Raw genomic sequence first — 22988 nt, 5'->3', positions numbered from 1 at the left:
GCTTTCCTCAGCACCTTTTCTGGTGAAACACTTCCACAACCCAATTTCCCTTTTAAATGAATTCCACTGGATTTGCACTAGCACCTGTCCTCTTAGCTTTCTCCCTTTGGCTACATCTCTGAGCTGTCCTATATGGGAGTCATCAGCCACATGTGGTTATTACATACTTGAAATGGGGCTAGTCCAAATTCAGCCGTCTTCTAGTGATAAAACACACAATAGATTTCCAAGACTTAGTACAAAAGAGGCCAAAGTAGCGTGTTAAAATTTTTATATTGATTTCATGATGCAGTGATAATTTTAAAATGTTGGGTTACATCAAAAACATTAAAATTAATTTCACCTGTTTCTCTTTGTTATGTGGCTACTGGAAAATTTGTAACTTACATATGTGACTCATGTTCTATGTCTGGGCAGGGCTGATATATACCAATTTATTTATTTATACTTACTTACCTATACCTAGATTCAGATTCTTCGCCTCCTGCCAATAATACTGCCTGTGTTTCCTGTCTCTTACGAGATTTTATTGTGCAGATGGAAACACTTTGAAATGTGTGGCACTGCCGTAAGGAATTGTAATGATTATTAGGTGGTAGTGGCTGCCACCTGTACCAGTGAATCTAGAGTTATTTCTCATCCTCCACTCCGTGCAAGCAGAAAACGGTGAGAGCCTTTGTCTTCCTAAGGGTTAAGAAGAGGCAGTTTGAGAGAATCAGCTTCTTTTGGTTAAACAGTTCCCGAAATAGATCTGGGAGGTAAAAAAACAAGAAGGCCATCGAATCGAGTGAGGAGACTGAAAGCTGCTGGCACTTCACTTCTTTTGTTCTGGTTCTTGGCTGTCAGAACAGAAACTGATGGGCAGTTGGTGGCGTGGACAGCCTCTGCAAAGTGGCCTGATCAGATTCCTGAGCTTGTAGGTCACTGGGCAAGATGGCGACTGGCCAGAGCCAATGCCACGCCCTCCTGAACTTGAAAGGAGCCACAAGTGGACCTGAATTTGTTGCTCTGTGAGCCTCTGCTGTTATCTGTGATGTTCTGGGCATGGATCTTATCTTTATGAGAGTTTGGTGAGTTGGCAAAGGAGTAAGTAGAGGAAATAAGAAAAAATATATGTTTGACTTTGGTGAACAACAACCACAAAGAAACTAGAAACAGTAAAGAATGTCAAATACTCCTCCTTTCCTGTCCTTTCCATCCCATTTATCCTCAGATTGTAGCATCATCCTTGGCCCTTATGATTCTCTCTGAATGAATGAATGAGTTGTTTATATCAAAATAGACATATTCATTTGTGAAATAGAACCGTGCTGGGTATTGTGATTTATCATTTCAATCCCCAAATATGCTGCCAGAAGATGTCAGGCATTGTTGAGAACAAAGCAGGATTCTAAAGATACTCAATATATTGACAGTAAACCAGAAAAGCTGAACTCAGCCTAATTTACCTGATATCACAGGGTTTTCTGAGGGGCAGAGGAAATTATTTCTCTTCTAACCCTACAAACATAATTTTACATAAACACAAAATGAAATTATAATACACTTTGCTCTCCTGAGCATGTGTTTCTGTTTTTCTTGGCTCCTTCCTCCCCTTCACCAGTCCATTACCATCACCTTCTCCCATGTAACCCCCAAGAATACCCTAATATCTTCCTTTCTTTGCTTTTCTCCATGCTCATGTAATCACATACACATAATACACATACAACATTCCTTTGTCAAGGTGTATTTTAATTAAGTGAAATAAAATTGTATCACTTTCCCCATTCAGTGATTCTTCCAGGCAATCCCAGCAGGGCAGCTCTTAGAACTCTAAATCATCCTTTTTAATGACTATACAGTATTCCACATAAGTGTGGATAGATCGTTGCCTCCCAGCTTTCCTCTTGGCAATAGGTGTTCACTCTGTTTCTAGGTTTGTTTGTTCATTTTTGACCTTTTGAACAATACTTGCCAATCTTTCTTTTCTTTTGAGGGGTGTTTATATTAGTTAAGTTATCAGGAGTGACATTATAGCATGTATACGCATTTTGAAATTTTAAGAAATATTGGCACATTACTTTCTAAAAAGTCTGTTACAATTCTCAATTTTTTCCAACTACATAAGAAAGCATCCCCCTGCCACATCTTCCCCTGAAAACGATGTTTTTTTTTTTTTTAGAAAGAATATTTTGCCAGTAGGATAGATATAAATTGATAATTCATTAACTCTAGATTAGGAGTTGTTAACCATTTGAGGGGAGATAGACTCCTCAGAACACTGATTTTTGAAGGGCAAAATAAATTATGTAGGATTACAGAGAAAACAAATTGTGTTGAAATGTAGTTTTCAAATATAAAAAATATCCATAGATACTATATGTATCTCTACTCACATTTTAAATAACAAAGTTCAGTTGCAAATCCAAAAACTATCATAAATTCAAAGAAGTGAGGAATATAGCTGCTATCTCAACATTACTTGTTACAACTATAACATGCTAGGAAAATATCTGTGATTGCTCTTGGACACAGAATCATAGGTACCGCTAATATGACTGTAGCTGGTTGAATACACTTATCATTGAAACAAACACCATGTGTCAGTTGGAAATAAATAAAACTAAAAATTTTGTGCCTTTTCATCTATATTCGCTAATGGTTCAGCATCACCCGTAGATTCCTTAGTGCTCCTGTACCTGGGTTAAGTAGCCTTGTTTTAGACTTTCCGAGAAGAAGCCCTAAAGACCATCTTATTCTACTCTTTCATCTTAAAGATGAGGAAGACATTATTCTAGAGTTTGTGCTCTGAACAAGACACAAGTTCCGATGTTTCAGCTCCATGCCTGGTACTCTTTTCCCACAAATTTTATCCTCTCCAGGGAGGCCCACCCCAGTTGCAGAAATTTCTTTAGTGGCCTCTGTTTGACTCCAACTCTTGGTTAGACCAGGGGTTGAAAGACTATGGCTTGTGGGCCAAATCCAGCCTATTGCCTCTTCTTCTAATAGTGTTATTGAAACACAGTTGAAGAATCTGGAAAAATGGTACCTATTTCCAGGGCGTGAATAGAGACACAGATGCAGAGAACGGACAAGCGGACATCATGGGGACGGGGGCAGGGTGGGGATGGTGGGACAAATTGGGAAATTAGGAGTGACATAAATACACTAGCATGTGTAAAATAGATAGCTAGTGGGAAGCTCAGGGAGCACAGGGAGCTCAGTTCAGTGCTCTGTGATGACCTAGGTGAGTGGGATGGGGCAGAGAGGTGGGGACAACGGGAGAGAGGTCCAAGAGGGTGAGGACATATGTATACTTACAGCTGATTTGGGCTTCCCTGGTGGCTCAGATGGTAAAGAATCTGCCTGCAGTGCAGGAGACCTGGGTTTGATCCCTGTCTCGGGAAGATCCTCTGGAGAAGGGAATGGCTATCCACTCCAGTATTCTTGCCTGGATAATTCCATGGACATGGAGCCTGGTGGGCTACAGTCCATGGGATTGCAAAAGAGTCGGACATGACTGAGTGACTTTCGCTTTCACAAAGTTGATTCACTTCATCATGCATCAGAAACTCCCAATATTGTAAAGTAATTATATTCCAATAAAAAAATGTTTAAAGAAAGGAACCCAGTTGCATCCATTTGTTTCCACATTGCCTGTGGCAAGTTCCTGTTGCAGTGGCAGAGTTGAGTAGTTTTAATCGACCACGTGGGCCACAAGCCTACAATATTTACTATCTGGCCGACTTTAGCCAACTTCTGGCTTAGACCCACAGGGGAACCTGCAGTCTCATCTTACCTATACTTTGACGTTCCACGTTGCAGCGGTGGATCTGGGAGCTGAGCGGTCCTCTGTAGGGACTTTGCATAAGCAATCCCTTTGTCAGGAATGCTGAAGCCCCACCCTCACTCCTGTGCTTTTACTCCCTTCAAGAACCTTCCATTGCTCCATCCCTTTCTCCAAGTTTGGTGTTTTTTTTTAAAAAAAAATTTATTTATTTATTTGTCTTCACTGGGTCTTAGTTGCAGCACATGAGATCTTGAGTAGTGGCATGTGGGATCTGGTTCCTGGACCAAGAATTGCACCCTGGCCCCCTGCATTGGAAGTGTGGAGTCTTAGCCACTGGGCCACCAGGGAAGGCCCTCTAAGTCTGCTTTGTGTGCCCTTTTAGTGCCCTGTGTCTACCCTGACTAGTACTAGTCAAATATTACTGTGATTGTCTTACCCGTTACCAACGTGTCTCCCAAACTAGATATAAGCTCCTTCAGGACAGGGGCCGTGTCTGTCTTATTTAATGATTGACCCTCAGTATCTGGCTCTGAAGTGCTTAAAATCTATTTGTGGAATGGATGGATGAATGAATGAAATTTATTCTCAGTGGCTCTTGTTCCACTGCATTTCATCCTTTGTGCCCTTACGTTCAGGGACAGCCCATCTCAATCCTGCCTCCCTTCAGGTGGTCTCAGTTTCCTTCTATTGAAATGTGCTCTCAGGAAATGATTAAGCTCATTCTTAAAGGACTGATAGAGATTAATTTAAGTGCCACGAGAGCAGAAAACTTGTCTGTTATTTTCCCCATTTATCTAATGCCAGTAAAGGGCATGGCAACAAAGAAGGTATTCAGTAGATATTTGCTGAATAAATTAATGTTTATGGTAGCTTAATGTTGGGTTAAACCAAAGGAATACATTTCAGATTGTGGAATTTCTGGCGTCAGAAGAGCCAAGTTGGGAATATTTTTGGAAATGGAATGTCTTCATTTGTGCTTCTGAAATGTAACTAATTCAGACTTCCTCTTCCCCTTAACTATAACTAAGAGGTTAGTCCATGGGGACAGTTTTGGCATCTTGGGTGTCAGTGTAGGTGATAGGAAATGTTGGTATACCATGAATTAGCAGAGGTATGAAAAGCCAAGGCTTCCCTGGTAGCTCAGATGGTAAAGACTTACATACTTAAGAAAAGCCAGGGGAGGTGGGTTATTTTGCGAGTCTGCTATCTTTGTAGCTCCCATATCGCAAAGTTCTTTAACCCCTTAATCACAGGAATTGTTGTTTTTTTTTTACCCCAGGGTTTGAGTGGCCTTGACAGCCAAGCTTCTGAACTCCTGTTCTAGCTCTGCTCTTCCTGCCAGCAGTGGTTATGAAGCTGCTCTCAGTTCCAGGTGCTGGAAGAAGCTTCCCTCTCCAGGCCAGTGCCCTGTATCCTGTCAGCTCTCACTTTCTTTCACCAGTGCCTCTCGAGACTCTCTGTGCCAGGGATTTGGGCTGCTTCTGGCCACGGATGCTCCTGGGAGGTACCACCTATTACCGGCCAGTATCTTATTTTTCCCAGGCTAGGCTCCTGTCTTTCTCTAGGGCCCTGAGTCTGAACTGGTTTAAAAAAAAAAAAAAAAAAAAGTTGGAAATCTCTCAGCAAATCCTCAACATCTTTTGCATCCTTCTAGACTGCTGGAGAGTTGATGAAGTTCCCCCTTGGAGACTTTTTCCCAGTTAGCAGCTTAGATAGGGCCCAGAGGAGAGGGGAGGGACAGGTAGGGAGAGTGAGAGAAAGGACAGAAATCTTCTTCCATATCTTTGCTGTTTTCCTGGGGCTGAGGCTGGCAAAGACAGGCTAGATTAGCTAATAGTGACCTTCTCCCCACTATCACTGATCCTCAGGTCTCTTTTCGTGGGTGGAGGGGATACAAGAGATTCAATTTAGATCTAAAGCTTTGGGCTCCCTGGGTCCCTAGTCAGAGGACACGCCTTCCAGGTCCCCTCCTTCTCAGCCTGCTTGAGAAAATACTCTATTCTTTCTTTTTTAAGATTTTTTTTGATGCAGACCATTTTTTTAAAAGTCTTTATTGAATTTGTTACAATACTGCAGACCATTTTTTAAAAAGTATTGAATTTGTTACAATATTGCTTCTGTTTTTTTTTTTTTCTCTTCTTTTAAATTATGGAAGTATGATGTACAGGAGACTTGGAAAATACAGAATAAAGTTACATATATAGTTCCACTTATAGTTCTCGGTTTTTTTTTTGTTTTTTTTTTTTTAATGTTTTGGTTTTTTGGCCACACGGCATGTGGGATCTTAGCCCCCGACCAGCGATGGAATCTGCATCCCCTGCATTGGGAGGTAAAGTGTCGACCCCTGGACCACCAGGGAAGCCCCCTAGCTACTCTGTTCTTGACTCCCCACAGTTCTAGTTGTGCCCTTGCCTAAGGATATGCACAAATTCTCTGAGGGCATTTGGTCTTGACCTTCCGATGCCTTCTTTGTCTGGGCGGCCGGCTCACCTGGGTGGGTGTCCATGAGGTCTTCCTAGAATCTCCAGGCTCTCTAGCTGGCTGGGTAGCCCGTGTGCAGAAAGACAGTGCCTTGGTCCACGTGATGCCTGTAGCAAGTGAGAGCAGGAAAACCATGTGAGAGAGACCAACTTCTTGGTCCATCGGGCGGCTACAGATCCCTTCTTTTCTGGAATGTACCACCAGCCCAGGGATGAACTGTGACAAATATTTGGCCTCAGGCAACCCTGGCACCCAGGGAATTCTCTCGATGCATGTGTGTTTTCTCACAGAATCATAAAGCCCAGCGGCTCTCGGTGCCAGAGGCTGCGGAGACTTTCTGTGTTTTTCGACCATTCATTCGTGATTACATACCCCCCTGAACACCTGCAAGACCAATTTATAAAGCGAGCATTCATGGACTTTGGCAAGGCCTTCATGGGAACGGCAGAGCATGGGCCACGGTCATTGTATCTCCAGATAAAAACATTCTCTTACCAAGGAGGCATCTGAAAATAGAAGCAGGCTGCAATTTCAGTTCCACACCGCGGGGTATTAAAAAGAAAAGTGTTACTTCACCTCGTCTCTTTATAAAGTCAGCAGGCTGTGGGGCTGTGGCGATCCTGGACAAATCCTCTTTCAGGACCCTTTGGGGAGCAAGAACAGAGGAGGGGTGGGCACAGCGTTGATTGTGACAGAGGACGGGCCGGCCATCGGTGTGGCGCGGCATGCTCCCTTGCAAGTTACACTGATTTACAGCCGGATAACAGGAAACACGGAGCTTGGGTGGCCTTCTGTGTAATTCTGGGTGACAGATTGCTCCTGCCACTTACAAAAGCGGTGCCATAATTAATCCAAAAAGGCCAATGATCATAAATAACCACTAAAAAAATAACATCTTTATATAAAATATGGAGTCGACTTTTAATGTGATTCTCTTTCACCTTGATTTTTTTTTTCTTTTAAATGCTCGCTATTAAATGACAAAGTGGCTGTGGCTGGTACAGGAAGGCTCTGAGAATCCGTGTGGGGTTGCGGTGGCCCAGCCCATCTGAGCTGAGGGACAGAGCCAGAGGTACGTTCAGAAGAACTGAGAGGGCCATTGCAACAGAATAAGCTGGGACTTACCTGGGTACCTGAAAGCCCAGGCACCTGAAAAATAGAAAAATACTTTGTCTGTAGAGGCAAAATGAAGTTGATGTTGATGCATCATCAGATGAAATTGGCTTTCCTGGATGATTTAGCAGGGTTTTGCTTGTGTATGTGTGTGAGGGGGGTGGCTGGGGGCTGGGGAGGGCCCCAGATCTCCACTCCGCTCTGCCTGTGTAGACAGCCTCCAGTACTTAATTAGCCTCCTGAAGTGTCTCATTCTCAGATAACAGCTTATACGCTAGGAGAAGGGATGCTCACAGTATGTTTTATCCTCACACGTATAAACACACATCGTCACAAACTCATTTAGGTTCGAAAGGACTTTTAATGGGACATCTGGCTCTCTTCCATGCCTTCTTGTCAAGGCAAAGTAAGTTCCCTTGTGAATATCCCATTGCAACCCCACGGATGGCTAGAATCTATGGCTACGTAGAAAAATTTTTTTTGTCTCTTGTTACTGATTCAGCTAGCACAAGGAAACAAACAGAAAACGGTTGAACCTAAGAAATTACAGTCAGGATTTCCATATATATCATTGCCCTCAAAGATGGGGGAAGCTTAAGAACTGAGCAAACAAGAGAAACAATGGCTAGGACTCTGAACTGAGAGAGGACAGTGGTCATGGTGATGAGATGACTCGGAACTGTAGTAAAAATCCTGCTCTTCTTCAGTTATGGGAAGAAATAGAATGTGCTGCTGCTGCTGCTGCTGCTAAGTCACTTCAGTCGTGTCCGACTCTGTGCGACCCCATAGACGGCAGCCCACCAGGCTCCCCTGTCCCTGGGATTCTCCAGGCAAGAACACTGGAGTGGGTTGCCATTTCCTTCTCTAATGCATGGAAGTGAAAAGTGAAAGTGAAATCGCTCAGTCGTGTCCGACTTAGTGAGCCCATGGACTGCAGCCTACCAGGCTCCTCCGTCCATGGGATTTTCCAGGCAAGAGTACTGGAGTGGCTTGCCGTTGCCTTCTCCGAAATAGAATGTAGTAACCAGAATTATGGACTCTGGAGCTAGACTCCTTGGATTTGAATGCAGCTCTGTTATATATAGAGAAGGGGGACGTAGGTTTGATTTCCTGCCAGGGGACTAAGATCCTACATGCTGGGCAGCATGGCCAAAAATAAATAAATAAAAAATCCAAGTTGTTAAAAACCCTGTAACTGTTGTTAACCTTGGAGGGTTATTGCAAGTATGAAACAAATTAACATATACAAAACACTTTAAACAGTGCCCAGTGACATCAATGGGAATTGTCACTAAGTTATGCAGATCATTGGTTATTGATAAATAATTGCATTTCTAGAAATGATTGTTCACCTCCATGTTTAACAATAACATTAAGTGCTTACTGTGTACCAGACAATGCCCATGCCTCAATCTTTTTAAATTTTATTTATTATTAAAGTATAGTTGATATACAGTATTTTATTAGTTTCAGGTGTACAACATATAATTCAATATTTTAGTTTTAATATTTTTATTGAAGTATTTACAATGTTGTGTTAATTTCTGCTGTATAGCAAAATGACTCAGTTATGCATATGCATACATTCTTTTTAAAATATTCTTTTCCATTATGGTTTATCATTGGATATTGAATATAGTTCTCTGTGCTATACAGTGGGACCTTGTTTATCCACTCTATGGAAAAGCTTGTATCTGCTAACCCCAACTTCCCACTCTATTCCTCCTGCAACTCCCTTCCTCTTGGCAACCACCAAATCTGTTCTCTATGTCCAAGACGCTGTTTCTGCTTCATAAGTAGGCTCATTTGTGTCATATTTTAAGTTCCACATATAAGTGATACATATGGTATTTGTCATTCTCTTCTGACTTGATATGGTAATCTCTAGTTGCATCCATGTTACTATAACCAGCATTATTTTGCTCTTTTTATAAACCTCATCTCTTTAATACCTACACCAGCCTTCCATTTTATGAAAGAGAGCACTTAAGATTAGAAAGAGTAGGGACTTCCCCGGTGGTCCAGGGGCTAAGACTCTGCACCACCAAGGCAGGGGGCCCGGGTTCAATCCCTGGTCAGTGAGCTCGATTCCACATACCACAACTAAGACCCTGTGCAGCCAAATTAAAATAAATAAATTACTTTAAAAGGTTAGAGTAATTTGTTGAAGATCACATGGCCAATAAGCCGTAGATCTAGAATTAAATCCACATCGACTCTAACAAGGGTGGTTTTAATTAACAAGCTTTCCCACCTATTATTTCCCTTGGAAAAGTTGAAAGCTGTGACAAATTTTGTTTTCCAACCTTTTCATAGTTGTTCTCACTGTCCTGGTGTCGATATTTTTGAAAGTGCGGCACAGCCAGACTGAGAGTAGTAAAGATTCATGTTCCCATAGCAGTCCTCTTTCTGAGGAGACCCAGGACCAAGTACAGAGGGTATCCAGTCTGCAATTAATCCAGGCTGAGTACACCGCCTGCCACCACCCACGCCCCCCCCAAACCACAGTGTCCTCATTAGTAAAATAGGGATAATAAACACCTACCTTGCTGCCAGGAGAAGATAAGTACATGGAATGATAAGGAATGATGAGGAGAACTGCTTGAATGGACCAGAGAATATTTATGGGGTGGGAAGCTGATGTAGAAAAATGGAGAAAATGCTGAGCTAAGGAAAAAGCAACCTGGATTTCAAAGCACCATAACCTCAGTTTCCTCAATGAATCAATTATGATTGTGGTGATGGCTACATAAAATCTACACAGGTTATAGATATGTACACATCAATATGAAATACATATATGATATATATGATTCTTAATGAGACGAAATAGCAGACCACCTTACCTGTCTCCTGAGAAACCTGTATTCAGGTCAAGAAGCAACAGTTAGAACCATTCATGGAACAACAGACTGGTTCAAAATTGGGAAAGGAGTATGTCAGGGCTGTATATTGTCACCCTACTTACTTAACTTACACGCAGAGTACATGTAAATGCTGGGATGGATGAATCACAAGCTGGAATCAAGATTGCCAGGAGAAATAGCAACAACCTCAGTTATGCAGATGATACCATGCTAATGGCAGAGAGTAAAGAGGAACTAAAGAGCCTCTTGATGAGGGTGGAAGAGGAGAGTGAAAAAGCTGGCTTGAAACTCAACATTCAAAAAACGAAGATCTGGCATTTGGTCCCATTACTTCATGGCAAATAGAAGAGGAAAAACTAGAACCAGTGACAGATTTTATTTTCTTGGGCTCCAAAATCACTGCAGATGGTGACTGCAGCCATGAAATTAAAAGACGCTTCCCCCTTAAAGGAAAGCTATGACAAACCTAGATAGTATATTAAAAATAAAGACATCACTTTGCCAATTGTATAGTCAAAGCTGTGGCTTTTCCAGTAGTCATGTATGGATGTGAGAGCTGGACCATAAAGAAGGTTGAGCACCAAAGAACTGATGCTTTTGAACTGTGGTGTTAGAGAAAACTGTTGAGAGTCCCTTGGAGAGCAAGGAGACCAAACCGGTCAATCCTAAAGGAAATCAATCCTTAATATTCATTGGAAGGACTGATGCTGAAGCTCTAATACTTTGGCCACCTGATTTGAAGAGCCGACTCATTGGAAAAGACCCTGATGCTGGGAAAGATTGAAGGCAAAAGGAGAATGGGGTGGCAGAGGATGAGATGGTTAGATAGCATCACCAACTCAATGGACATGAACTTAAGCAAACTCCAGGAGATAGTGAAGGACAGGGAACCCTGGCATGCTGCAGTCCATGGGGTGGAAAAGTTGGACACAACTGAGTGACTGAAAAACATCAATGTATATACTTGTAAATGTATCTATGTGTGCATCTAAGTATGAGTAAATAAATATATATATATACACACCCCAAGACCATTTCACTTTATGTAAATAAGAAACTTTAATTTCAAAAACAAAATGAGCCTACCTTGAAGGGCCTTTTCTATGTTTAAATGAAATAATGAAGCCTGACAACCAGGCATGTGTTTGGTATTCAGTAAATATGTCATTAGTATCAGCAATGGCCACCTCAAAGATCTCAATGCATTGTTCTGGGGAAGAAAGGGTGATGAATAAATTTAGAAAATTCCATCGGTTGCATAACCAGAATGCTACATCGACTTGTATCTCCTAACATAAATACATAGCAAAGTAATATGAAGCAAGCAATTATTTAAGTAATCCGATCTGTGCAAAAAAGTCAATAAAACTAGGTCTCAACCATGTCTGGATTGTCCTCATGGTAGGACTTTTGTTTTGTTTTGTTACAGATACTTCCCTAAGCCTCACATTGTACTTTGTATGGAAGTAGGCAGGATCTATAACACTTGAAAAAGGCAACACGATTTTGTAAGAATGATTTCTTGTTATCCTGTTCTTGTCACCTCTTAACCTGATGCTTGATTTAGCTCCATCCACGGGTGTAGACTCAACATAGCAGGAAGTAGAGGTTGTCAGTTACTTAATAATGATGAAACTCCGGATAATTTAGGCAGGATAAAAAACCTTGCTCTTTTCTGGATGGTCTGGTTAATTATCTGATTAAATTAGGTTAAAACCTTTTTGTCAGGGGTGGTCTCTAATTATCTGGAAAACCAGGTAACTGTGTCCTTTTAAGAGCCTGTAGGCTTGAATTATTCATCGACATAACCCAGAATCCCAGGAAGACACCCAGTTCTTCATCTGCTTTTTTGTGCATGGTTTTGGATTGAGGCTCTTGAGCTGCTCTATTCGCAGCTTCTTATAGATGCAAAATCCTCAAACCATCTCCATTATTTTTTTTTCTTTTTCTTTTACAAACGAGAGCTCCACCTTTGAGCTGTGAGCACACTGGTGCTCAACTTGGAAGATCGGTAGCAAATTTTCCCAAGAGACACAAACAAACACATACATAACTGGAATATCAATGAGGTCTTTTTAGAAGCGACACATTAAAATTCAAGGCAGGAGATAATGAGATAAGCAGCAAGTTACAGGTTTCTTAATTCTAGCATGAAAGGAGAGGGGGAAAAAAAGGGAAGAACAGAAAACTCCTGTAAAATAGCTTAGCACAAGGATCTCCTGGGCTTGCTAGTAAGCTTGCTTGGGGAGGGAGTAAGGGGGTGTTTTCACCAGTTACCTCAGTGACATAAGTGAAAGGGGAAAAACTGTTTTCAAGGTGACAAGAGAGTATTAAAACCATGTGAAACCTTCTTTTTTTTTTTTTTTTCTGAACCTAGTTTATGTCTGTGTCCTGCCCCATGACCACATTCCTGAGTCAAATATACGCCGTCTCTTCTGGTGATGGCTTGACCCTTTCATGACTATTCTGGGGAAAAACTGGTGCCATTTCTTGAGAACAGACTGTGTACCAGGCACAGTAGTGGGGACTCTGATCTCATTTACTGCAGGCAGCTTGAGAGCAAGCCTGCACCGTGAGGCTGTGACTGATGGGGACATTGAGGCTCCAGGGTTCTTGTCCAAGGCTGGGACTCAGACCCAGGTTGCTTGGACTTCAAAGCCAGGCTCCGCCTCAGCTGCCTTGTGAGCCACTTAAGTGATGCCCAGGCAAATTGTCTGCCAGGCTGCAGTCTGCCATAGGAAAGAAGTAGAATGAGTCTACTTAGTGGAGTGCTGTTGGTAGAGCACTTGACTTGGAGCAAGAAAATCTGGGCACGAGGCCAGCCTTTAGCTGTGTGGCATTGGGAGAGTTACTTAACCTCTCTGAGTCAGTTTCCTCTTTGGTAAAAGTGAGATACTGATGCCTGTATTTCAGGGGGTGTGGTGAGGCTTGATATAAGTGAAAGCATGGGAGTACTCAATTCATGTTTAAGAAATATAATTCAAACTAACCAGCCAACCAACCAAACAAAAATCAAGATTCAAAGACCAGGAAGAAATCTGGATAAATAACCAAATAATTCAAAGTTTACTTCCTCTCTAGTCCCACTGTTCTCACCTGAAGTTAGGTCTCATCTTCTCACCCGGACTTTTGTACAATCTCTATTAGATTCACTTGTCTCCAAGGTGTGTCTCTTTCAAGGCATCCTCCAGCCTGCTATCAAAGGCAGCCTTCAAAGACTAAAGGATAGTCATGTGAGAGCCCTGCTTAATATCCTTCATCAACTATGAGATGAAATCCAAATTCCTCACTGCAATGTGGACCTGTAGTTTTTCTTGCTTTCGTTTTTTAGTTAAACTTTTATGATAAAAATTTTCAAGCATTTCAGAAAATCGAAAGAATAGGGAATAATCTATATACCCACCACCCAGATTCAATAATTATTAACATTTAGCCCTATTGGTCTTCTCTGCCTTTTTCTATTGAATCATATGAAGTTCATTTGCAGACATCATGACACAACATGCCCTATGTACATAAGGGGCTTCCCAGGTGGTGCTAGTGGTAAAGAACCCACCTGCCAATGCCGGAGATGTAAGAGATGTGGGTTTGATCCCTGGGTCAAAAAGATCTCCTGGAAGACGGCACAGCAGTCCATGGGAACCCACTCCAGTATTCTTGCTGGGAAATCCCATGGACAGAGTTGCTACAGTCCATGGGGCTTCAAAAGAGTCACACATGACTTAGCGACTACACAACAACAACAAGCCCTTTACACATTTTGATCAATCTAATAGCACTGGGAGAATGGTGGAGGGAATCTACTTAAAGGCTATATTTCACCAACTTCCATATTCAGTTTGCAGATGAGCAAATGAAGCTCCAGCATTTAAACAGACTCTTTCCCAGTAGCAGTTGTGCTAGAAACACACGATCCTGTTCCTAACTTTTCTGTTCTTGTTCATTTTTCATTGTTCTTTGTTAAGCTTGGAACTTTACAACCAAATGCTTCAAGGATCAGAAAGCTGACACTCCAGCAGTTATGGTTATTGTTGTTCAGTTGCTAAGTTGTGTCCAACTCTTTGCGACCCCATGGACTGCAGCACACCAGGCTTTCCTGTCCTTCACAAACTTCCAGGAGTTTGCTTGAACTTGTGTCAATTGAGTCCAGGATGCCATCCAACCATCTCATCCTCTGTTGCCCCCTTCTCCTCTTGCTCTCAATCTTTCCCAGCATCAGGGCCTCTTCCAGTGAGTTGGCTTTTTGCATCAGGTGGCCAAAAAATCGGAGCTTCAGCATCAGTCCTTCCAATGAATATTCAGGATTAATTTCCTTTAGGATTGACTGGTTTGATCTCCTTGCAGTCCAAGAGACTCTCAAGGGTATTCTCCAGCAGCATAGTTCAAAAGCATTAATTCTGTGGCACTCAGCCTTCTTTATAGTCCAGCTCTTACATCTTTAAAAGACTCCTGGAAAAACCATAGCTTGGACTATACAGACTTTTGTCGGCAAAGCGAAGTTATGGAAGTAGGGTAAATTTTTTGCAGTTTTAGCTATGCACCTTGGTTTAGAAGACAAGCCTTGGTCTTTGGACTTGAAGATTCCACACAAGTCAGCTTTATGAAGGAAGTCTTTTGTATCCATACTTACTACATATTGTTTGGGGATGGGGAGAAAAGCTCCTGTGGTTTGGGACAGAATTGATTTTTAAATAGTGGTTTCAATGTTGACTGTATACTGGAATCACTTCAGTGCTTAAAAAAATACCAACGCCTCAGTCCCATACCCTGTTTCCAATTTTTTGGTCTGAGGTGCAGTGTGGAGAGTGGGATTTTTGAAAGATCCTCATATGTTCCCGGTGTACAAACAGGGCTGAGAACAGCTCTTTTGGCTCCCTTAGTTCTAAAATATTCCCAAGAGCTCTTAGCATCACCTTGTCTCCATGGCTGTTGGAGGCCTTGGAGGAAATTAGAATGAGAACAAAGAGAAAGGAAGTTAAGGCACAAGAAAGTATTCAGAATAAAGGTTCATTATTAACCAACCCAGTAATGGAGGGAAAAGATATTTTCATTTCTGCCAAAGGCCATATGTGAGTGCCTGTGGGGGAAAGCGTATCCATAGCTTTGTGACTGAACCAATAATTCATATCTGATTCAGAAGCTGACTTTGTTGGATTATAGCTCTACAGCTGTTCTCATTCTAAGGCCAGCCTCTCCCAATGGGACTTATTGTAGCAACACGTCTCATTTATAGAACTCATATGCAGGGGCCTGGAGACCCCAAACTGTAAATTAAAACCTTGTGTATATTACTTTGGTGAATTCAATTCAAAAGCATTTTGGCTTCTCCAAACAGGCCATTTTCACTACAGAGGGGAGGAGGAAACACAATGGAAAGGAAATAGGTCTTTCATATTCACCCTTCCTATTTCTGGTAGGAGGTCTTGACACAAAGCTAATCATGGAAATAAATTCTAGTAAAATGTTGAGGCTTTGGTCAGACATGGTACTGGCATGTGTGGAAGGGGGAAAGGGGAGAAGCAAGCAAGCAGAAAAAGTGTTAGAGCTGGAAAATTCCTCAGCGAGCAACTTCTTGTAGGAGACCACTGCACAGGGTACTTGGTTTTGAGAACTTTTTTTTCCACGTTGACACTTAGAGAAGGAAGCTGAGGACAAGAGAGGGAAAGTGTGTTGACTAAAGTCACACAGTGAATTAGCAGATGCTGCTACTGCTAAGTCACTTCAGTCGTGTCCAACTCTGTGCGACCCTGTAGACGGCAGCCCACCAGGCTCCCCTGTCTCTGGGATTCTCCAGGCAAGAATACTGGAGTGGGTTGCCATTTCCTTCTCCAATGCATGAAAATGAAAAGTGAAAGTGAACTCACTCAGTAGTCTCCGACTCCTAGCGACCCCATGGACTGCAGCCTACCAGGCTCCTCCGTCCATGGGATTTGCCAGGCAAGAGTACTGGAGTGGGTTGCCATTGCCTTCTCCCAAATTAGCAGATGAGGTGGAACTAAAAGCTGCTTGTCTGGTTGCATAATCGGTGTCCTCTCTCTTATCCTGATGGCTTTGAAGGTACCATGAAGCCCTTAAAGGAGAACTAAGAGTCAAGAAAGCATTCTAGGTGTTTGGTTAGCTGCTAAGTCATAGCCAACTCTTTGCAACCCCATGGACTGTAGCCCGCCAGGCTCCTCTGTCCATGGGATTTCCCAGGCAAGAATACTGGAGTGGGTTTCCATTGTCTTCTCAAGGGAAGAAAGTATTCTAGGTACTGTTTCTAAAGCAAAGGAAGACTATGAATCAGAAAACACTTCCAGGAGTTTCAGTTTACAAGAATTCTCCTGGTTTGTCCCAGGTAAGATATGGCTAGGGCTTGAGAATAATCTAAGATGTGGGAGATGTTTTAGAGGGAGAGCCAATGAGATCTGGGTCTTACTGGACACTGGAGAAGAGAAAAAAGGACAGTGAATGAGGACACACAGATGTGATCTAGAAACGCTTTGTTCGATTGCAAAAAAAAAAAAAAAAAGATTGCTAGTGACCTGGTACTCTCTGTTCATCCCTACTGTTTCACTTTCCTTCATCTTTTGTTCCTTGTTAATACATCACAGTGAAATATGGGGAAGGTAAAGATTACAATTGTTGGGACAAGGCAGAACAGAATGTGGATTTGATAGGGGTGGACAGCCCACCTGGGTTAATCTATTCCACACACAACAGACAGTTTTATGACTACCCTGTGTGTACTGGGCACTCAGGATGTAGAGAGAAATAAAACCCAGCCCCATCCCAGCAAGAACTCAGTTTGATGGGATTGTATAGTGAGCAGACAATGGTGATAGTCATCTCTGAGGAAGCTGAGGAAAGAGTTGGGGGCAGGATGGAGCCATGGTCAGAGAAGTATCCAGGAAGAAGTAACATACATGCACGCATGCATATGTATATTTCACTGTGCTGGGTCTTAGTTGCAGCATGCGGGATTTAGTTCCCTGACCAGGGATTGAACCCAGACCCCCTGCACTGGGAGCACTTGAGTCTTAGCCAGTGGACCACCAGGCAAATCCCAAGAAGTAACTTTTAAGCTGGTCTTTATGGGATGCATGGGAGTTTGTTGGGGGAAGTGGTAAAGCAGAGAAAGCACCATGTACAAAGTCATGGGGATGTAAAAAAACAAAAAACAAAAAAACCCTATGGTTGAAGCTTAGTAACCAGTTGGGTAGGTCTAGAGAATAGGATGTGAGGGACCATTGGGAGAAATAAAACTGGAAGGGTGGTTTGGGGCCAAATTAGGAAGCTGTGCTAAGGCATAAAGCCTGTACCCTTAAGGGATTGGGGTGGGCAAGCATTCATGGCTTAGCAGCACAGGAGTGATGTGTTCAGACAGGAGAGTTATAAAGTCATTGTCAGTCTTGAAATGATGTATTAATCAAAGGGGAGCAGATAGTCGGATAGAGCCCAGGCAAGAGTGTCTGGAACAGTCCAGAGAAGGTAGAATAAGGGCTTGAGGATGATTTAAAGTGGGGATAGGTGTGGGGGACATTTTAGAGGGAGAATCAACAAAACCTGTGACTAACTGGATTTTGGAGAAGAGGAAAAGAAGTGAGAGGAAATGATGATTCTCTCATTTTTATGCCTCAAAGATCTGTATTTCCCTGTCCAGTTTGTTTATTCAGATGTCTTAGGCAATGGCTTCAGCTGCTTAGCTGGTTTTCCTTCTATCTGCTGATAGAGCTGGGTGTTTTTCACCTGCCTAAAATTATTAAGACACCAAGGGCCCAGGTGGCACTAGTAGTAAAGAACCCACTTGTCTTTTTAAAAAATTTAATTAATTAATTTTAATTGAAGGATAATCACTTTACAATACTGTGATGGTTTTTGCCATACATTGACATGAATCAGCTATGGTGCACACGTCATCCCCTATCATGAACCCCGTCCCACCTTCCTCCCTACCCCCATCCCTCTGGGTCTTCCCAGAGCACCTGCTTTGAGTGCCCTGCTTTATGCATCGAATTTGCACTGGCCATCTATTTTACATATGGCAATATACATGTTTCAGCGCTGTTCTCTCAAATCATCCCACCCTCACCTTCTCCCACAGAGTCCGTAAGTCTGTTATTTACATGTGTCTCTCTTCTGCCTTGCATATAGAATCATTGTTACCATCTTTCTAAATTCCATATATATGCGTTAACATACAGAATTAGTATTTCTCTTTCTGACTTACTTCACTCTGTAAAGTAATAATAGGCTCCAGTTTCATCCACCTCATTAGAACTGACTCAAATGCATTCTTTTTTAATAGCTGAGTAATATTCCATTGTGTATATGTACCACAACTTCCTTATACCTTAGTCTGCTGATGGACATCTAGGTGGCTTCCATGTCCTAGCTGTTGTAAACAGCGCTGCAGTGAACACTGGGGTACATGTGTCTCTTTCAATTGTGGTTTCCTCAGTGCGTATGCCTAGTACTGGGATTGCTGGGTCATATGGCAGTTCTATTCCCAGTCTTCGGAGAAGGCAGTGGCACCCCACTCCAGTACTCTTGCCTGGAAAATCCCATGGACAGAGGAGCCTGGTAGGCTGCAGTCCATGGGGTCGCCAAGAGTCGGACACGACTGAGCGACTTCACTTTCACTTTTCACTTTCATGCATCGGAGAAGGAAACGGCAACCCACTCCAGTATTCTTGCCTGGAGAATCCCAGGGACAGGGGAGCCTGGTAGGCTGCCGTCTACGGGGTTGCACAGAGTTGGACACGACTGAAGCGACTCAGCAGCAGCAGTAGCAGCATTCCCAGTCTTATAAGGAATCTCCAAACTGTTCTCCATGGTGGCTTTACCAGTTTGTATTCCCACCAACAGTGTAAGAGGATTCCCTTTTCTCCACACCCTCTCCAGCATATATTGTTTGTAGACTTTTGAATGATGGCAATTCTGACCGGCATGAGATGATACCTCATTGTGGTTTTGATTTGCATTTCTCTAATATTGAGCAATGTTGAGCATCTTTTCATGTGTTTATTAGCCATCTGTATATCTTATTTGGAGAAACGTCTGTTTAGTTCTTTTGCCCACTTTTTGACTGGGGTGTTCGTGTTTCTGGTATTGAGTTTCTTGAGCTGCTTGTATATTTTGCAGATTAATTCTTTGTCAGTTGTTTCATCTGCTACTATTTTCTCCCATTCTGAAGGCTGCCTTTTCACCTTGCTTATAGTTTCCTTCATTGCGCAAAGCTTTTAAGTTTAATAAGGTCCCATTTGTTTATTTTTGTTTTTATTTCCATTACTCTGGGAGGTGTGTCATAGACGATCTTGCTGTGATTTATGTCAGAAGAATCTGCTTGTCAATGCAAGAGACATAAGAGATGCAGGTTTGATCCCTGGGTTGGGAAGATCCCCTGGAGGAGAGTATGGCAACGCACTCCAGTATTCTTTCCTGGAGGGTCCCATTGACAGAGGAGCCTGGGAGGCTATGGTCCATAGAGTCACAAAGAGTCGGACGCAACTGAAGCATCGTATAATGCATGCAAGGGCTAATATGCTGTTACTCTGCCACCTCCTACTGTTACCGCTATCATTACTGATGCTGCTATTGATGTACTGTTTGGGGAGGTAAGGCATTTACAGCCCAAACAGATAAGCCCAAAACAAAGTTTCCTTCTGCTCTCTCTAGCCACCCCCTACTCCTACCATTTGTAATCAGAATTTATTTCTTAAACATTTGAAAAGAGCTTACTCTGTACAAAGCACTGTGCAAACTCAAGAGAGTAATCCCAGGGCCCAAATGAAAGGCAGCATGAGTGTGTAGGGAGTTCAGACAGTGGGACAGCACGAGCCCTGGAACATCAGGACAGCCCTGCGGAGGAGGCAGGCATTAAAATTTAAGTACTGAAGAAAGGAGCAGGTTTGGATCAATGCTGTGCATCAGAGAGATGGAGGGGCAGCAGAGAAGGAGGCAGAGCTCAAGGGAAGACGTGGATTGGACATGTCTTTGACATATCAAGTGACAGTGACTGGACCAGTGGGGAAAAGCAACCAGGAGGGAGGAGGAAGGGATTGACTTGCGCTCTGGTCTCTGACTTGCTTTCCAGGCCTCTAGGCACAGCCATGTGCTGGACGAAGCCATTTGCACCTTGTTCTGAACTATGTCATGACCCACACTTTGCACCAGTGGGATGATCGGATGGGCTTCTACTGACAATGTCCAGCAAACGGTGACATTTAACTGCTTTTTGGTTTGTGAAATGAATGGGCAAGAGACTGAGCCTCTGAACTTGGCTGCATTAGCACCTTGCTCTGAGCAACTCACAGACACACTTCCCAGCCTCCTGACTTGCCTCACAAATAAGCTGACTTCTCTGCCACAGCCGTCGCTAAGTGAATGGTTTTGAACGGAGACATAGCTTTTGTTTGCTCATCTTTGCTTCTGCATTTCTTGGAATTGAGTTGGCTAACCACGGTAGAACATGCTGCAATTGTCTCATATAGGGAATGCAATGCTGTGCTGTGCTGTGCTTAGTTGCTCAGTTGTGTCTGACTCTTTGTGACCCCATGGACTGAAGTCCACCAAGCTCCTCTGTCTAAGGGGATTCTCCAGGCAAGAATGCAATGCTAGGTGACTACATTCACTTCCAGGAAGACACCCTGCAGTTTAATAGGGTGATGTGAATGTACATAAGGGTGCGTGCAGTGAAGAGGAGCTGGTGGGTGGTTTTTGGTCCATAGGGCAGCCAAATAATTCCAAGCTGAACCACAATGGCAATGCCCAGGGGCTTCTTTTAAAGCCCACCCTGGATCTTGATGATGGTGGAGCCTCACTGGGTTGACCTCAGAGAGTTACAGACCACCTGCTGGAGTGGTTTGTGAATTCCATCCCAGTGTGTCTTTACCTGGATCTGGGGACGGAGCTCAGGTTCACTGTAGGTCTGTTATCCTATGCTTCTTGCTCAACCTTGCCACCCTCCAAGGCCAGAGTTGCTTCTCCCACAAAGCCTGTCCACATCACTACTTCTTGCTGTGATTGTTACCTGCTTTACATTTATAAATCTCATTGTCTGTACTTCTCCCTCACAAATAATTACATATTATATTACTAAACCACTTGTCATGTTGTCTTTTCTATTGTTTAATCCATATGCTGTTACTTGTATATGTTATGTTTATGCTTTGTTCCTCTAAATTACTTGTGAGCTTCTTGTGAGCAAGGGTCAGACCGCACGCTTCATTGTATAATCACTTGACTTTGCATCTCCCTGGCACTTTCGAGTGTATAAATCCCTTCCACGTCTATTACCTTATTTGAGCTTCACAGTAACGCCGTCTATTTGGAAGGGCTGGTGTTATTAGCATCATAATTTCTCAGATGAGGAAGCTTGATATAGGAAATACTAAATGGCTTTCCCAAAGTTACATGGAACCATGCTTTTCACAGAGCAGGGACACTGGAGATGTGTAGTAGGTATCATTGATTTGTCTGTTCATTAAATCCTAGCTCAATGCCACAGTCAGCCTGATGCTTTGAGCAATAGGATTTGTATTGAGGGGAGATGTTTGGTTGTAAACACATCCTGAACTCACTGGCTTAATAATACAACCTTCTGCTTCTCTCTCCCTGGTGGAAATGCATTTGGTAAATCAGGTTAATACAGAAGATAAATCTGATTTTTAACATGTACTCTTCCCCGATATTTTCCTCCAAAGTTTCAGAGAATCCCTTTGCTACCTCACCTCTCATTTTCACGCTGCCTGTAAAGGCACAGGTGGGGTAATGAACAGTGGGTTTGAAAATCCTCCTTTCCAGATGTCATCTATTTAGTTCTTGCGATATTAGTTGGCAGCCATATTCGATTTTAGAAGTGTGAGGATTACTTGAAACCATATGACAGAACTGTTTTTCTTATGGAGCCAAATGTTGAAAAAGACTTCAGTAATAAAAGTGGTGCAACAGAAATGGAACTCATAAAAAGGGATTTTATACCTCTTATATTTCCAGGAGTCTGTCAACTTGGGAAGGACAGAAGTACAAGTGCGTTTTAACATCCTCAGTGGGGGTAAGACCTTTTTCTTCCCAAGTCTGTGTAGCGCAAAGCAAACCAAAAGTTGAGTAGAAGTTGCTCCCTCCTGCTGCCTCTTCTCCCTCCCCATTCCTCCCCTCTCTGCGTCCCATTCTGTCGTTAGTGTATTTAGACTAAAGTTTTCAATTTGTCTGAATTACCTGAAAAGTTGTAAGGATAAATGAGGTGTGAAAGCACTTTGAAAATAGAGAATTGCTTTGAAGAATCCAAACCCAGTCTAAACAGAACCCTCTGTACTCTATAATCCAAGAAGAAAGAAGATGATGACAATGATTAACATGAAATTCCGATATGAGGTAAGAGAGAACTGGTCTTCTAGGGTGTGTCTCTGGTTCAAAGGCGGCTGCACTACAGAAAGCAGTGCAGTGGAGTTGGAAGGTCTGAAACCACCCCGTCGCTTAGTCCTGGTGTCATGAGGGATGACCCATCAGATCTCTTTGAGTGTTTCCTTATCGGTAAAGTGGTCTTAGTAATGCTTGTCTCTTTGGGTGGCTGTGAAGAGCAAAGGAGATAAACCATAGGGAAAAGCTTTGTCAATGGAAAGGTGCTCTGCAAAGGGAAGGGGTTACAGTTATTATTTGGAACAGTATCTTACGCCTCTGACTATGTGTGCATTTATGGAAGCGTATTGTGGTTTTTAAATCTTCCCATGGATGGTTGAGGCACCAAAATACCTACAACAATTGAGCAAGGGCTC

The 22988-nt window shown here is 42.7% G+C and overlaps 1 long non-coding RNA gene across 1 annotated transcript; it reads left to right on the top strand.

The window, feature by feature from the left end:
• The first annotated feature begins 4432 nt into the window (after window positions 1-4432).
• LOC123329798 lies at window positions 4433-22272 on the top strand. The gene is made up of 3 exons (XR_006545366.1): window positions 4433-5276; window positions 7240-7325; window positions 22210-22272. It is a non-coding gene; the product is annotated as an uncharacterized LOC123329798 (long non-coding RNA).
• Window positions 22273-22988: the final 716 nt, after the last annotated feature.

This window comes from Bubalus bubalis, chromosome 16 (genome assembly GCF_019923935.1).
Source record: "Bubalus bubalis isolate 160015118507 breed Murrah chromosome 16, NDDB_SH_1, whole genome shotgun sequence".
Lineage (NCBI taxonomy): Eukaryota > Metazoa > Chordata > Mammalia > Artiodactyla > Bovidae > Bubalus > Bubalus bubalis.
This window is presented reverse-complemented; position numbering and strand designations above follow the sequence as displayed.